Source organism: Triticum dicoccoides, chromosome 3B (assembly GCF_002162155.2).
Source record: "Triticum dicoccoides isolate Atlit2015 ecotype Zavitan chromosome 3B, WEW_v2.0, whole genome shotgun sequence".
Lineage (NCBI taxonomy): Eukaryota > Viridiplantae > Streptophyta > Magnoliopsida > Poales > Poaceae > Triticum > Triticum dicoccoides.
The window spans coordinates 4,705,613-4,720,430 of record NC_041385.1 but is presented as its reverse complement, the minus strand read 5'-3'; the positions used below and the strand labels follow the sequence as shown (position 1 = coordinate 4,720,430).

General features: G+C 49.4%; 2 pseudogenes; both read right to left on the bottom strand.

Moving 5' to 3' along the window:
• Nucleotides 1-5,307: 5,307 nt before the first annotated feature.
• On the bottom strand, nucleotides 5,308-7,776 carry LOC119280418 (annotated as a pseudogene).
• A 2,821-nt stretch (nucleotides 7,777-10,597) lies between these two features.
• Nucleotides 10,598-13,062, bottom strand: LOC119280417 (annotated as a pseudogene).
• Between the last annotated feature and the right edge of the window lie 1,756 nt (nucleotides 13,063-14,818).

The window sequence follows — 14,818 nt, the reverse complement described above, 5'->3', positions numbered from 1 at the left end:
CCGAATTTCCTTTCACTGTTTTCTCGTGTCAGGTTTTTCTAGGGGTTTGAGTCCGGTTTTCTTACTCCACAAGTTCTAATTTCTTTTTTATGTTTTCTTCTTGTTATCTCTTTTCTTTTATTTTAAAAAAATCACAAATCTTTGAAAGATGTTGACAATTTTAAAAAATGTTTGTGTTTTTAAAAAATAATGTCCGCTTTTGAAATAATGTTCAAGGTTTTGAAAATGTTCGCATTTTAAAAAATGTTCATAATATTGAAATTGTTTGTGTTGTTCAAAAATGAAATTATTGAAAATTTGAAAAAATGTTTGGTTTTTTGAAATTGTTTTTATTGTTCAAACAAATCTTTTCATTTTTACAAAGTTGTTCACTTTTTTGAACAATGTTTCTTTTTTCACCAAATGTACTATTTAAAAAAAACGTTAGCTACAATGGCATGATCCTGAGCTACAGTGCCTCAGTCGACTGCTACAGTTCTCGGGGCATCGCCAAAGTGCTAGTTAAGCTGCTGTCTGGTAGCGCCAGTCTCCGGCGGCCGGGCGAGGACCTGTAGCATCAATCGCCGTCGCCGCTTGGCCGGGTCAAACAGTCTAACTGGTCCTGCACGGCCAAGGAATTTGAGCGCTATGTGCAGCCACGATTCTCTCCAGTCCAGTCTCCGGCACCCGATCGTGCCGTGCGTGCATATAAGCTGCGGCTCATCTCCTTCCTACGCGTCTGTGCTCTCAGTGATCTCTCTGTTTCCCCGGCTTCTAACTTCTAAGCTAAGCTGCTATTACGTACATTATTTAATATGATACGGTATCATATATACCATGATACTCAATTATTATTTTCATTTCAGTTTCAGTTTGCCTTTCGGTTGTACATGCGATTTTATTTTCATTTTAGTTTGCCTTTCGGTTGTACAACTATGCGACTCCATTCTAGGAGCATCTACTATCGTGCTCCCCAACTGACCAGACAGACGGCCTGATCAGTATCTGGTCACAAAAATGTGACCCAATCAGGCTCCCCAAACCGGTCACGAATATCCGCTGTTCATTTTGGCGATCCAAACGGACAAAAAACAGATAAAATTTGGGTCTCCCTATTGCAGTCTGTAGCGGATCTAGCCCAATGGGTCAGGGTGGGCCAACAATAGAACTGTTCATAAAAATATTTATTTCTTAATATTTTTTTACCTTTTTTTCCTATGCTATAAAGCTATTCAAAAAATCCCAGGGTGGGCCGTCGCCCACCCTGTCCACCCTCTACCTCCGCCAGTGATTGCAGTTGCCCTCACACACCATAAACACCTCCATGTACGCAGCACTCGCATCACAACCGCCGCCGCCAGGCGCCACATGTAGGTCTCTTTCACATTACACCATAGAGCAGACCAAGAAGTTTCAGTCTCTTTCCAGAATGCTACTATACAACTATTATATTGTTGATACAAAATTCAGTGTTCGGCAACTCGGACATCAGACTTCCAAACATTTCAAACCAGGAAGGCTCTATGAGTGAGAAATGTCGGCGTGAGGTATGGCTGTGGAGGCAACGAGACGTTTTCTTGAGCCCGAGACAACGTGAGGCGGAGCTTGCTGTTAGAATAAATCCAAGGCATACCGTTGATCATCCGAAGACCAAGCAATCACACGAGCACGACACCGAGATTTGTTAACGAGGTTCACCGATATGGTTACATCCCCGGGGCCTGACTATGGGCGCTCCTCCCCATGACACCGCTACAATACCGCACCCGGTCGCTCTGGACATCGGCACATGCCGCCGGCTTCCCCTGCGTTCCGGTGCTATTATGTTGGCATAGGTTACATCGTGTGTCTACCCCCGCTATATGTTGGCATAGGACACGACTCCACATCCTATGTAAACATGATACAACTACAAGTCCAACTGTAACCTACCTTGTACACTATATTCGACACAACTCCAACAAACTCCACCTTGGCGAATATTCTCCACCACCTTGTGTTCGTCCATGCGTCAAACTTCCATGTACATTGGACTTGAGTTTATCCCATGAGCACCGCTGCTACTCCAAAGACTCCATGTGACTCCACCTGCAACTTGTAGTCCCTTCTTTTTCTTGACCACAGTCAACACTCGAGCAAAATTAAGTTCCTTGTTACTCTAGTTTGTGCTCCCAACTTTCAGAGTATCCGTCCAACGCCATCACACACTGATCACTGACCTGCGTGAAAATGAACAACTCAAATATTGGGTGTCACACATAAGAGTTACCTGAACTCAACATCACCGCTCCTTTCTTGACCGCCTGTCTGAAACTTGAAAGAATTTTACCGTTGTAGTCATCCCGAGTCAAATTCGCAGTTGTCTCACCACATGTATGACCACCAGAGCCCTGGCCTGTCTCCATGCCCCGTGCGTACCGCACGCCTCGCCACTATTACCGCGTCGAGCCTCCGCTGTCCCGGTCAAGTCTCAAGGGTCGCGAACCCACACCACTCAACCCCCACTGCAGAGTACCACCGATCATCACCGACCGATGACGAGTTTCATGCTTCCATCGGACCATTGGGCTCCAGTCCGAACTGCATGTCACTCGCTTTTTCCCGTCCACTGAATAGGCTTCGATTCTCTGGATCCTTACACCATAGCCCCTCAATCCAGCTCCACCTTCAACATGACTCCATGGTGGTTGTACTTGCCACCCCGCGCCTCGTCGACTCCAAGATCTCATGTGCACCGTCTTGAATCAACCCCGCGCCATAGTCTTGTCGAAGCCACACAAGCCCTCGGGGCCTGCGCCACGTGTTTCCACGCCCAGAAGTCGGTCACTATCAGCATAACGCTCCTATGTCGATGTCGCCGATCCCACCACCGTCTTCTGTACCAACCGACTCACGTCGATCCGTCAGACTGACAAGTCTGACCCAGCCGAACATATCTGACTGCAAGACACACTTGAAACTCCCAAATCGTCTTCCGCGAATCTCCATCCATCACCTGATAATTCCATCTTAGCTGACATGACTTCCTGCAACGCCTTCAAGCATCCATGTTGCGCCAACAAATCTTTCACCCTTGTCTGTCATAACCCAAGGTTTTATGTCCCGTTGAACTTCTCCACCTAAAACATGATACTCGTTGGCGCCATGATTCTTCATAACTGATCCAGTGAAAAATTCATCGAGCTTCCACCACAATGCCCCAAGTACACGAGCAAACCTGAAGAGATACACCCCCGTGCACTAATAGCAAAATCCAATCAACCTTGGTATTTCACGTGATATGCTCCTGGCTCAATATCTGATGCTAGCTTTGCTTTTGTCAAGTCTGTGCTTTCCAATGTAAACTATCAATGGATTTCATCTGCTGATTTGATCCGACTGCCTCGTGTCTTTGTCTCCCGTGTCGACTGCTGCTTTCAAGCGGCTACAGCTGCCCGGCTCGGAGACCAGGAGATCACGTCTCCTCATGGGACTCGGTCCCTTTTTTTTGTCCAAAAACAAATCTCACGATGCCCTTGTGTAGTTTCGTACGCATGCCTCCAGCCTGAACATGCAGCGCCTGAGCCACAGCTTCAACCTAACGGCTGTACAAGGGCCTAGCCCACCAAGCACGCACCAGCCAGCCCCACCGGGGACAGCCTGACACGTTCTAAGCTGCCCACTAGCCGCCTCGGCTTTTGCTCCCTGCGACCCAGCGTCCAAATTGGTCTGCGCCGCTTCGATCGATCCCGTCGGTCTTCTAGACGAAGAACACCAACGGTTTCACCGCCGCCGCTTGTACCAATCCTCTGCTTGACACACATCTGATCTGCAAGACCTGCAGCGTACTTGCTGTTAACAATGATTCTTTTTCTGTAACTCTTAGCGATTGAATCTGGTAATTATGAATGGACATGATTGATTGTGTCAAAATTGAGCCGTGTTTTGTGTATCATGCAGACATGAGTCGTGCACATGGTCAGCTTTGACAAAACATGATCTATTATGTTCAAATTTATTAGGTCATTATTTTATCTTTGACAAAACATGAAATTTAAGTAAAGAAAGAAAAAGAGAAGAACAAGTATAACTAAAGGGGCCAACCTAGCTTGGAAGGCTTCAGTCACCCGTTTGCAAAATGCATAGTAACGGATTCCTCAAGCGCTAAATAGGATATGTCGCCCAGGCGTGGGTGCAAGCACCAGAGCCCGACGACCAGTGCACACTGCATCTGCCGCTTACCCTATAAGCTTTCATCCACCGCTTCCAGGATGGTGCCATTCTCGTACATGTCCCAGATCCACATGAGCAGTGGGATGACTTCGCCAACCCAGTGTTCCAACCCAATCCCTGGACGCTGGACGGACACGACCTACAGCAGAACGATGTCGAAGATGTAGACGTTCGCTTCGGGACTCCGTCGGCGTGAGCGAATAAACTCCGTGTGTATGTACCTTTCAGTGCCCTTGGCTATCTTCGTCGTCTGCGGCCCGACGGCCCAGCTCCACGATCCACGAGCCTCGCCAACCCAAAATCCGCAAGCTTGGTGCCGCCTGATGAGTCGAGGAGTATGTTATTGGGTTTGATGTCATCATGCAGTACACATTAATCGCACTCCGTGTGGAGATAGCGTTATGCAGATCCCAGTCCAAGGATAGTTTTGTATCTGTACGCACCGTGTATGTGTTAATTCTATCGGCTAGACCAGGTTAATTCCCTCGTAATTAAGGATGTGTTTGGTTCCAATCATGAGGTGGAATGGCATGGTCGGACCTGCTCTAGAGCCTCGTTCTTGTGTTTGGTTCGTAGGTGGAACCGGAACCAAGTCATTGCCACCTAGCGAATATTCGCCGAATATCCGAAACAGGCTGAGACCTCCAAATCGGAGGAATCACGCGGAACCGGTTGTCGCTCTTACCTATTACCCTCCTGAAAGCCTATCACGTCTCCCCCTCGTCTCTCCCTCCCCTGATGTGTGCTACCGCTTGATAACCCACAAGTATAGGGGATTATAACAGTCTTCGAGTGTAGTATTTCACCTAAATTTATAGTTTCGATATAAGGAGAGTCAAATAATATTTGTAAGTATTAGCAGTTGAGTTATCCATTCAACCACACCTGGACAGCTAAATATCTGCAACAAACTGATCAGTAGCACAATAGTATGATAGTGCGATAGCAGTGGCAACAGTAGCATAATAAACCACAATAATGCAAATACTAAATTCTAGTAAGATGTGCAACATAATTACTAGTGAATCAGAAGTACACGACAATATTGAGAAACTATTCAGACGTATGTTTGTGCAATTAAGTTGTAACAACTAGGCTCCGGCAAAGTAGATTTGGTCATCTGCCACTGCTAGCCCAAGACACGTCGCTTCAAGCATTGGCCGATGAGGTTGATGCGGTGTTATACCCATGTGATCCAGTGGTAACGTTGGCTGGGGCTGGCCACGACAGGGCCGGCAGCGTGACGTCCTTTGACTGCAAGACGTTCATGAGCTGCACAATGGACGGTCGCGCCTCTTGGCATGGGTGCGTGCACCAGAGCCCGACGACTAGCGCATGATGCAACTGCCACTTACAGTTGTGGTCGAGCTGCTGGTTGTCCCCATGTAGCCTTTTATCCACAGCTTCAAGGATGGTGCCCTTCTTGTACAGGTTCCAGATCCACATCAGCAACGGGATGTCCTCGTTGACCCGGAGTTTCATCCCCATCCCTGGGTGCTGGCCGGACACGACCTCCAGCAGAACGACACCGAAGCTGTAGATGTCCGCTTCCGGTGTGGGATGGTGTGAGAGAATAAACTCCAGGTCCATGTACCATAGGGTGCCCTTGATGTTCTCCGTCGTCTGTGGCCCGGCTCCATGATCCACGAGCCTCGCTAGCCCGAAATCTGCTAGCTTGGTGCTCCATGATGAGTCGAGGAGTATGTTTTCGGGTTTTATGTCACCATGCAGCACACATTGATCGCACTCTGTGTGGAGATAGCGTAGTGCAGATCCCAGGCCAAGGATGATCTTGTATCTGTATTTGTGTTTGTTCAACAAGGCCAGATTACTAAATTACTACCATGCAAATTTACGCATTGATTTGCTCAATCTAATAGTGCTTAAATTAATATAATAACGGAAATGATGGAAAAGGAGGTAATAATCATTTGGTGATTCCAAGTTAACTGAAGTTCCTGAGTTTTTTTTGTAAGTCAAACCAAGTTTATAGAAAATTGTGTTGAGGTCTAAAACGTCAAACATATATAGTATAGAAATGCAATATAAAGTATCTAATAAGAACTAATATGATGTCGTAGATGTTAGAATTTTTTTCTATAGACTTTGATCAGATTCAAAGAAGTTCGATTTAGAGAAACTTAAATTTTCAATTAATTTATAAGGCGTAGTCACGTACCTTTCTGACCAAGTGAGGAGACAGTTCTCGCTGTAAATGTGTTGGTCGAGACTGCCTTTCGGCATGAACTCATAGACTAGCAGGAGCCCCTTGGCGCTGTCGGACCAGCCTAGCAAGTGCACAAGGTTCCGGTGCCTCAGCCGGCTTATAATCTTCACCTCCGCCTCGAACTCTTTCCTCCCCTGCGCCGACGATTCCATGGAGAGCATCTTGATGGCCACTGGGCTGTCGTGGTCGCTAAGGCCGCCGCCCCGGTAGACGCTGCCGAAGCCCCCTTGCCCAATCTTCCCCTGCTCCGCGAAGTCATTTGTAGCTGCCGCGAGCTCACGGTAGCGGTACCGCCTAGGTCCTACCCCTCTCTCGAACTCCGCTTGCTCGTGTCCTTCGTCATCGGAATCAGCTAGCCTCTTCTGTTTGCGTCGCTGACAAACTATGATGGCGGCGGCACCGCAGAGCAACACAAGAAAAGCTGCTGTTGCTGATGGCACCAGCACACGCACAGGTGGTAGGCGTCGCCGTGGACCGTCATTGGTACGCACCGTGGCATCATCTAGAGTGGAGCTAAACGACCAGGACGTGACCCGGTGCAGCGCGGCGCAGAGACCAGTTGATGCTGCGAAGCCGACCGAGACTTGCTGGGGTAGCTCCCTCTTCATGTCCACCCACGTGCTTACGCTGTACTGTGGTCCGTCACCGTCGATGTCGAGAAGGGCGACCAGAAGACCAGTGCGGTTGTCGTAGCTGATTTGGGCGGTCATGATGGCGTCATTCGAGACTAGCCGCTTGGTCACGTTGGTGTAGGCCGTGGAGTCGAGGGAGTTGACATCTATGCCCATGTGGTTGTCGCTGTGGTCCCACGGGCTGTTGAGGTAGGTGTCGAATTCCACCGCGACTAACTGTGCATCACCGGTGACGTTGAAGCGATTGCTGAAATTGAAAAGAGCAAGGTTTTCGCCCCCGCTGTTGGGAAGGAGCCTCGACGGGTAGTGCGCCAGGAAGAAAGATATACCGTCAGCACTAGAGTCGCTGGTGAGGCTCGAGTTACATAGACCAACATTGTCTTCCGATCTGTTTTGGGGCTTCATCTGGAACGTGAAGTTGGAGGAGAAGCTGGCCACCTCGCCGGTGGCGTCGTCCCACAGCTGCACAGGGCGAGCGTACGACGCCCGGCCAACGCTGAAGACGTTGGCTGCGATGTAGTTCCTCGTTAGGTCGATGGCGCCAGAACCCATCCATGCGTCACGTTCGCAGCTGAGCTCCATGTCGCAGAGGTCGCCGGAGCCGGGGCTGGAGAAGTTGAAGTTGAAGGAGAGCGCGGTAGCCAGACCGAGCAAGTAGCAGAGGCAAACGATGATGTACGCGGAGACAGAGAGAAGATGGTGAGGGTTCATGATTGCAGCAGCCATTGTTGCTTCTTGGCGAGTAGCGAGTGCACTCGATCGGTATCTACATAGACGGATTTGGTACCTACTATATATGTAGAGGGATCGATTTAACAGCTTTGGTTTTAGTGGAAGCTCCGGACGGCCAGCTTGAGCCACCACACGGAGGATCCAATGTGATATGTCTCCTGGCGTTGGATTTGGGATTCCTATGCTAGAATATTGAATTGTGTGGTTACTATGGGATGACATATATTGCGTCGGTTCTCACATGTGCACGTAGGTCAGCTTTTGGCGCATGTGTTAAGAACGGATTAGGCTGGCCATAGTGGGGTAAAATACTAACGCCCACACGTGTGGCAGTTTTACAACTCGTCCACGCGCGTGGATCACCGTTCAATCGAGTTTGCACGAATCTTGACACATTGAGACAGAATTTATGTGCCATATAGGACGGGGCTGGTGTGTGGACGTTGGAGAGTTCGCTCACGCGCCCCGCAGCACGCGGTTTGCCAGCTGCGCTATTTGGGCGAACTAATTTCTGCCCTCACAACCACCACCTAGTCCACGCGCGTGTGGGCGGGCTGCTTTTCGCCCACACGACACTCGTACATTATTGGATGGCAACTGCAGTTACGCGTACGTGGCAACTAGGTAAATACACATGGCAACTATGATTTGTTGGTAGACGACAATTGTAGTTGCGCGTATGTGGCAACCAGATAAACACACATGGCAACTGTGATTAACCGTACATGTTAACTATGGTTGGACCACACGTGGCAACTGGGTAAACACACATGGCAACTATTGTTTGACCATATGTGGCAAGTAGTTAATCACACACGACACGTGTGGGCAATTCTAATGTTTACCTATACACAGCCCGTGTGGGCTGCCTCCTGCTCATGGCACACACGATGTGTGGGCAGATGTCTAGTATGCCACATGTGTAGGCGTTATCAGGACCCAACCAGTATCATGCACTTGGAACTCGCAAACATGCTTATAAGACAGACAATTAAATAAGAGAAAGAGGGTTATAGTAACATAAGTAGATACCGTATCATAATAAATATTATGCTACTATATGTCATGCATGGCAATAAATTAGATCACCTACGATACTAATTTATGATACTATGCATTGTGGATATAATATCACACATTAGTATCATATACATGATATTAGTATATCATACTTTTCATTATGACCCGCCTTAATGCATGCAATTCAGGCCAGGTTCGATCCTTCCCGTTTGAGGGAGGCGAATCCTGTACGACCCGTTTGTGAGAGAGCTCGTCGTGGGGGTGACCCACCTGACAGCCTCCCCTTGCGGCCGGGTTGCACGTACGACCCGGTCGTACAGGATTATTTTGCCCGTTTGAGCGTGGCTGTTGCCTTCGGCAACAACTAAATCGACTGCAGCGGGGTGAATGCCAAGTGCCGACAATATGAACCGGCGGTCTCCGTCGGGCAGCAGCGACGACGACAAGGAGGCGGCGGCCGCTGTGGGGCTGGAGGACGACGAGGCCGTGTGGAGGAAGGCCATCATCATGGGCGACAAGTGCCGGCTGCTCCAGTTCTCCAGACACATCGCCTTCGACTCCGACGGCAACCAGCTGCCGCCCCCGCCGGCGGCCAAGAAAGCCGGCCCCGACGATCACGCAGAAAATTAATTAACACCTCGAATTCTCCATCATCACCGGTGGATTCATGTTGGCGTCAACTAATCATTAATCAAGTCAAGTCGCGGTTTCTTCTCTTGTCGATTTTGGTGTGCGTGTGTGTACGCGCGCGATGGCAAAGGTCCGGTGTGCACGTAGGTGACATACTACTTGTACGTAAAGTGTGTGCATCAGCGTGTACTACTTACTGTGCTACTCATGTCACGTCTCCATCTTTTTGGAACAAAATTTAGAGCTAATTACGTTGGTACAATTCTAAGATCCGTTCTCTTAAACATTCTGGTTTCTAAAGTTACAAACACACAATATTGCACAACGGAAACAAGCTTTCGTTGGTAAGTACAATTCTAGGATCCGTTCTCTTAAACATTCAGTTCAGAACATCACTTGTGGGTGAACAACGGGATATATAGCTACATCTCGTGAGCGTAGGTGGATGGAGATCAACCTATCAGCTACACTACACCGGAGATTGCCGGTGTCAGGGGTATTCTCATCAAAGTCAATGTATATAGACTTGATAAGCACTAGTCCAATACCAAAGTGGTGTCCATTTTTCTTGAAAAGCCTTAAGGCCATTGTTGGAAAATATGTTTTCTCTTTCCCTTTCAAGAAGACCTAAGGCTTCACAGGACCTTACAAATACACGCTTCCTTAGGCCTTACCCTTGCCCTTGCCGTCGTCGCTGCCGCTGGTGAGGTCGCTGAAGGCGCGCGGTGGCCCAGCCCACGCGAACACGCTCTGCCATGCTGTGAAGGCAGCCTCCTCCGGTGTCCGCTGCCATGGCGGGCACACTGCTCCTCCTTGCATGCCCAGATCATCTCTCGCTCGTCGTCGGCCTGCTCCTCGGCCAGCCCGTGCGCCTTTCCAGCTCTCCAAGTGGGGAAGTCAAATATTTTATATGTTTGACCATATTTATACAACAATACACCGAAATTTATGCCATCAAATTTGTAGCATTAGATTCAGGATAAAATATACTTCCATCATATATCTATTTGGTTTCACAAATATTGATATGTTATTGCACAAAGTCGGTCAAACTTTGTGATAGTTTCACCCTCCAACAAAGTTAGAAGTACACTCTTCAAAGGACGGAGGACGTACGTTTGTTCAATTAAGTCGTAACAACTAGTCTCCGGCAAAGTAGATTTGGTCATCTGCCACTTCTAGCCCAAGACACGTCGCTTCAAACATTGGCCCATGAGGTTGATGCGGTGTTATACCCATGTGATCCAGTGGTAACGTTGGCCGGGGATGGCCACGACAGGGCTGGCAGCGTGACGTCCTTTGGCTGCAAGATGTTCATGAGCTGCACAATGGACGGTCGCGCCTCTAGGCGTGGGTGCGTGCACCAGAGCCCGACGACCAGCGCATGATGCATCTGCCACTTACAATTGTGGTCGAGCAGCTGGTTGTCCCCATGTAGCCTTTTATCCACCGCTTTAAGGATGGTGCCCCTCTCGTACAGGTCCCAGATCCACATGAGCAGCGGGATGTCCTCGTTGACCCGGAGTTTCATCCCCATTCCTGGGTGCTGGCCAGACACGACCTCCAACAGAACAACACCGAAGCTGTAGATGTCCGCTTCGGGGATGGGATGGTGTGAGCGAATAAACTCCAGGTCCATGTACCATAGGGTGCCCTTGATGTTCTCCGTCGTTTGTGGCCCGGCTCCATGATCCACGAGCCTCGCTAGCCCGAAATCTGCTAGCTTGGTGCTCCAAGATGAGTCGAGGAGTATGTTTTCGGGTTTTATGTCACCATGCAACACACATTGGTCACACTCTGTGTGGAGATAGCGTAGTGCAGATCCCAGTCCAAGGATGATCTTGTATCTGTATGTGTGTTCGGTCAACAAGGCCGGGTTAATAAATTACTATCATACATATTTATGCATTGATTTGCTCAATCTTATAGTGCTTAAATTAATTTATAATAATGGAAATGATCAAAAAGGGGGTAATAATCATTTGGTGATTCCAAGTTAACTGAAGTTCCTGTTTTTTTTCCGAATTCAAACCAAGTTTATAGAAAAATGTGATGAGGTCTAAAACGTCAAACATATATAGTGTAGAAATGCAATATAAAGTATCTACTAAAAACTAATATGATGTCGTAGATGTTGGAATATTTTTCTATAGACTTTGATCAGATTCAAAGAAGTTCGATTTAGAACAAACTTAAATTTTTATTTAATTTATAAGGCATAGTCACGTACCTTTCTGGCCAAGTGAGGAGACGGTTCTTGCTGTAAATGTGTCGGTCGAGGCTGCCTTTGGGCACGAGCTCATAGACGAGCAGGCTCCCATTGCGGCTGTCGGACCAGCCTAGCAAGTGCACAAGATTCCGGTGCCTCACCCGACTTATAATCTTCACCTCCGCCTCGAACTCTTTCCTCCCCTGCGCCGACGATTCCATGGAGAGCATCTTGATGGCCACCGGGCTGTCGTGGTCGCTAAGGCCGCTGCCCTGGTAGACGCAACCGAAGCCCCCTTGCCCAAGCTTCCCCTGCTCCGCGAAGTCATTTGTGGCTGCCGCGAGCTCACAGTAGCGGTACCGTCTAGGTCCTACCCCTCTCTCGAACTCAGCTTTCTCGCGTCCTTCATCATTGGAATCAGCTAGCCTCTTCCATTTCCGTCGCCGGAGAACTATAGTGGCGGTGACAACGCAGACCAACACTAGAAAAGCAACGGCCAATAAAGGCAGCAGCACAACCACTAGTCGACGTTGCCGCATAATGGTATTGGTAGGCACCCTTGCATCATCTAGAGTGGAGCTAAACGACCAAGACATCACCTGGTGCAGCTCGGCGCAGAGACCAGTTGATGCCGCGAAGCCGACTGAGACTTGCTGGGGTAGCTCCCTCTTCATGTCCACCGACGTGCTTACGCTGTACCATGGTCCGTCGCCGTCAATCTGGAGAAGGGCGACCAGAACGCCAGTGCGTTTGTCGTAGCTGATCTGGGTGGTCATGATGGCGTTGTATGAGACCAGTCGCTTGGTCACGTTGGTGTAGGCCCTGGAGTCGAGGGAGTTGACGTCTATGCCCATGTGGTTGTCGCTGTGGTCCCATGGGTTGAGGTAGGTGTCGAACTCCACCGCGACTAACCGCGCATCACCGGTGGCGTTGAAGTTATTGCTGAAATTGAAAAGAGCGAGATTTTCGCCCCCGCTGTTGGGAAGGAGCCTCGACGGGTAGTGCGCCAGGAAGAAAGATATACCGTCAGCACTAGCGTCGCTAGTGAGGCTCGAGTTACAAAGACCAAAATTGTCTTGTGATCTGTTTTGGGGCTTGATCTGGAACGTGAAGTTGGAGGAGAAGCTGGCCACCTCGCCGCTGACGTCGTCCCAGAGCGGCACCGGGCGAGCGTACGATGCCCGGCCAACGCTAAAGACGTTGGCTGCCATGTCATTCCTTGTTAGCTCGATGGCGCCAGGGCCCATGCATGCGTCACGTTCGCAGCTGAGCTCCGTGTCACAGAGGTCGCCGGAGCCGGGGCTGGAGAAGTTGAAGCTGAAGGAGAGCGCGGTAGCTAGAGCCACCGAGTAGCAGAGGCAAGTGATGATGTACACGGAGACAGACAGAAGATGGTGAGGGCTCATGATTGCAGTAGCCATTGTTGCTGCTTGGCGAGTAGGGAGACGTACGTATGGCAAGGGGCGCGAGTGCACTCGATACCTACGTAGACGGATTTGGTACCTACTATATAGAGGGATCGATTTGCCAGCTTTCGCTTTTTAGTGGAAGCTCTGTACAGCCAGCTTGGGCCACCACACGGAGGATCACTGTGATATGTCTCCTGGCTTTGGATTTAGAATTTCTATGCTAGTCTGTTGAATTCATTCTGTGGAAATTATGGGATGGATATTTATTTATTTATTTATTTTGTTGTTATGTTGATTTGATCCTCGTAAATATATACAACATGGAAAGGAGATTAGAGTACAAGGCAAGTCATTGATGATTTAAACGAAATCTATCTCCATCTATCCTAATATTTAACTAGCACACTTGACGAGGCAGCGGCGACGGTGCGTCGATGGTGATGGTGATGAAAATCACGTTGACGTAGACCTTGCGATGATGTGTCGGAGAAGACGCGGCAGGCGCGAAGTAGTACGTCGCTTGAAGGTGTCCTTAGTTCATGAAGTTTGTTGATGCCTTGCTGCCGGACAAGTTTTCTTTAACGCAACATAGACGCGGACGCTCATATATACGCACATATATTCATCTTTATAAACGCAGGCATATGAGTACCTTGAAGTGACTGAGCCGGCATATAGTCGACAGGAATGTCTTCTCACACTAAACCTACATCGTTGAAAGGCCTGAAATAAATTCAAAAAATGCAACCGCCAATGTAAGTTTAAGACTTGAACCCTGATGAGTTAATTTCACCGTAATAAACAACCATCTGAGCTACACAGTGTTCGCTGTTGTCGGAGAAGTTGATGGAGTCGTGTACAGCTTAGATTGATCGATGCAGATCGTAGATGCGTATGCGTAAACTCACCTTGAATTTTCTTTTCTTTCTAAGAGCATTTACAACCGGATGTGTAAAATATGGCCCCTCAAATATCTACGTACGTGCCCGGGCGCGTCCGCCGGCAGTGACCGAGTATGCCTCAAATTTCAACGGTTGCATTTGGACATCTTACGGACATCTTACACTAGATTCTTAAATCCATACAAAGACATGCAAACTGAAATAAATCTATGTATTACGTCGATGACCTAGCTACTCATCGTTCGACATGTCGACGATCTCCATGCCCGGCTCCGGCAGCATGGGCGGCAGCTGCAGCTCCGGCTCCTCCGGTGCCTCCGGCTGCTCCGCCCTGGCCTCCTCCGCCTATATACACGCGTCGAGTTTGGCGAAGAGCGCGTCGGAGGCCGCCTGCTCCTGGAAGAGTAACGCCCGGTTGGCCTCCACATAGGTCTCATTCTGGATGGACTCTAGGATGGCCTGCTGCTCCGCCATCTCCTCCGACTGGGTGACGGCGAACTCCGCCTCCACCTGCTCCATATTGAAGCCCGACAACTGCTGCTCCGGCAACTCCGACTTCTGCCGCTCCGCCTCCGTCACCTCCATCGGAGCCATCTCCTCCTCTTCCCCTGGCTGCTCCTCCTTCTCCTCCGGCTTCAAAGAGTCCGGAGGCAGCCCGGCAACTGTGCGCGGCGCACGCGGCTTGTCTCGCCTGGATCTCCTGCTGGATCTCGTAGCGGCGCTCCGACGCCAGCATTGCATAATAGGTGATCTTGCTCCGCACCATGGTGGATCGCCGGAGCATGGGAGGAGTACCGTACCGTGGGCAGAGCGTCGGAGCGGGAGAGGAAGGAGATGGATAGGTTCAGACTGGCGGCGCGGAGAGG